The sequence below is a fragment of the Bos mutus genome, chromosome 2, assembly GCF_027580195.1.
Source record: "Bos mutus isolate GX-2022 chromosome 2, NWIPB_WYAK_1.1, whole genome shotgun sequence".
Classification (NCBI taxonomy): Eukaryota; Metazoa; Chordata; class Mammalia; order Artiodactyla; family Bovidae; genus Bos; species Bos mutus.
This window is the reverse complement of record NC_091618.1, coordinates 51,766,934-51,769,963: the sequence shown is the minus strand read 5'-3', so window position 1 is coordinate 51,769,963 and position 3,030 is coordinate 51,766,934. Positions and strand designations below refer to the sequence as shown.

At 32.9% G+C, this 3,030-nt stretch overlaps 1 non-coding gene across 1 annotated transcript; it reads right to left on the bottom strand.

Moving 5' to 3' along the window:
- Positions 1-229: 229 nt before the first annotated feature.
- Positions 230-301, bottom strand: TRNAD-AUC (transfer RNA aspartic acid (anticodon AUC)). Its single transcript has one exon. It is a non-coding gene; the product is annotated as a tRNA-Asp (tRNA).
- Between the last annotated feature and the right edge of the window lie 2,729 nt (positions 302-3,030).

The window sequence follows — 3,030 nt, the reverse complement described above, 5'->3', positions numbered from 1 at the left end:
AGTATATATATTCAAAAATATACACTCATACACACACTCATGCTTACATACATCCTACTGGATGTTATATATATATGTATATATATATATATATGAAAGTGAAAGTGAAGTTGCTCAGTCATGTCTGACTCTTTGCGACCCCTGGACTGTAGCCTACCAGGTTCCTCCATCCTTGGGATTTTCCAGGTAAGAATACTGGATCGGGTTGCCATTTCCTTCTCCAAGAGATCTTCCCAACCAGGGATTGAACCCAGGTCTCCTGCATGATAGGCAGACGCTTTACCGTCTGAGCCACCAGGGAAGTCCGTTATATATATCCATTATATATATATAGTGTACTATACATCTTATTAATTCTATTTCTCTACAGAACTCTGACTAATATAGTAGATAAACCTAACCTAACCTCACTCATTCTCTATAAAATCTTCTTATAAAAAAGAAGGAAAATTAGAACTGATATTTTTCTCAGGGAGAAGCCTGGACGACATTGCACCTGAGAATACTAATAATGCACACTGTCCTCCTAGTCTGAACACTTGCCATTTTACTTGCATTGTCCTAATTTCACCTCTAAAACATTTTCAGGACACAATGGCTATTGCCATCCCATTCTGCATGGTTAATCTGAATGTCTGGGCTATTATGGAATTGTCACTTTAGTTTTACGAGCTGAGCCTTCCCTTGTTTTTGAATGAGCTTGTATTTAATTCTTATCAGTTTTATGACAAAGTAAAACAGGGATCAAATTTACTATGCAAGCTCTGATTCATGAAATTGTTTGAACAATATTAGCATTGGACTGTAAAGACTATTACTTTCTAATAACTAATACATTTTCAAATAGGTAACAAGTCAGGGATATTTATTTTCTGAAAATGTATTATGTCAAAAGACAATAAGGTACTATTGGGAGTAGTCATAAGTACCTTATTAAATCATGTTTTGGCATGAGTATGGTTTAGAATATGAAAATGGTTGTTAATGGGTCTCAAGCAGTTTAAAATAGATTTATAGTCACGGCTACTAGGGGCACTAAAAGTACTGTATCATAAAAAAAGAAGCTAAAGAAAGTTAAGAGACATAAATATAAGATGTGGTCAAAATATCCATAAACATCCCAGGCCCAGATGGCTTCTGGAGTGAATTCTACCAAATGTTTAAGGAAGAAATAATATCAAGCTACATATATTCTTCCAGAAACTGAAAAATAGGGACTATTTCCCAACTTATTCTATGAAGCCAGCATTGATCTGAGATAAAAACTAGACAGAGACATCAGAAGAAAACAACAAAACAAAAATTAGACCTTATCTTGTAGTGCATTTTAATTTATTGACCAAATATGAAAGGTAATGATACAGATAAAAGTCCTATGTTCTTTTAACATTTTAATTTTAATGGTCATTATGTATGTACAGAGCTTCTCTCATAATTCAGTTGGTAAAGAATCCACCTACAATGCAGGAAACCCCATTTCAATTCCTGGGTTGGAAAGATACACTGGAGAAGAAATAGGCTCAGCTGGTAAAGAATCAGCCTGCAATGTGGGAGACCTGGGTTCAATCCCTGGGTTGGGAAGATCCCCTGGAGAGGGGAAAGGCTACCCACTCCAGTATTCTAGCCCGAGAATTCCATGAACTGTATAGTCCATGGGGTTGCAAAGAGTCAGACATGACTGAGCAACTTTCACTTTTCAGCTAGGAAAAGTAAGAGAAATAATTGATACATGAAACTTATTTCAGTCATCCATATGCAGGTGTGTGTGAAGTGGATATTCATTTATATACAATAATGTGCCTGTCAGGATAAAAATACAATTCTTACTAAGGGTAATGGTAAAAAAAATTTTGAACATAAATTTCTTAGAATATCAAGATTATTTCCTTGATCAATTTTTAATTCCTTCTATAGTTGAAGAATATTTTCAGAATATATGTTTCCCTTCTTGCAACTCATAAGATTTTTGTTGCTTACACAATTTTGCTTTGGAAAAACTCATAAAATATTTTCTTACAATTTTTTTTTTTTACTGAATTATATAAACCTAGAATTATGACTCTTGGAAAATGAAACTAATTTTCAGAGTTTGATGTATGGCTTGTGCCATGAATGCTATTTTGTCTTCATGTCAATGAGTAGCTCACAATGTATGTGTATCAGCCAACTTAAATTGTTATTAGAATTGATGATATAGTGAAGTGAGTGTTTTTTTCTGTGTGTAGTGTTATATTGAAGCATCAGTTCTGTTACAACAAATACCATTCATTTGTCATATAAAATACATGGAGACATTTAAGAAAGTATTTTTCCACACTTCTTTGTCACAATTTCCATTTACTAGAAACAAAACTTGGATTAATTTCAAGATAATGTAAATCTTTCCTATAGGAAAAATGAGCTATTGCACCTAACTGAGTAATATAACACAGGACTTGGGAATGGCATTACACTGAGACCTTTACATGTTTCTTTTATACCATTATGGTAAAAAAAATCTCTTTTCCCAAAGCAAAATAGATTTACTACCATTTTGATGCTATAATTTTTAGGTGTATTAATCAAAGATCTTCTTTAAAAGTCTAGAAATGGCATCAAACAAACCTTAACTATTTAAAAATTTGATGCCATCAATGACACAATGCCATTGATTTTCAGATTTGTTTTTCTGTTCAAAATTTTTCATAGAATTTTATATCCCCAGAACAACTGATTCTCACATGATTAGACAGGAAACCACCTTATACTTAACTATTAATAGTAAGTTTCATCAATTCTGTGTCCTCTTTTTCTGACTTTCGTGAAGAGAAAACATCTGCTTGCCATTCTCTATATAATAACATCATATATTTGAAGTTTGTAATTAAGTTTCCCCTGAAGATTTAATAACTATGATTCTCGAAACTCCCTTTCTAAACTTCTAAACCTGTAATCAGTTACTTCATTATGCAACAGCAACAAAGACCCAGTGCAACCACAAATAAATATTCCAAGTTCTCCTTATTTTTTCACAAGTCTTAAAATTGTTGA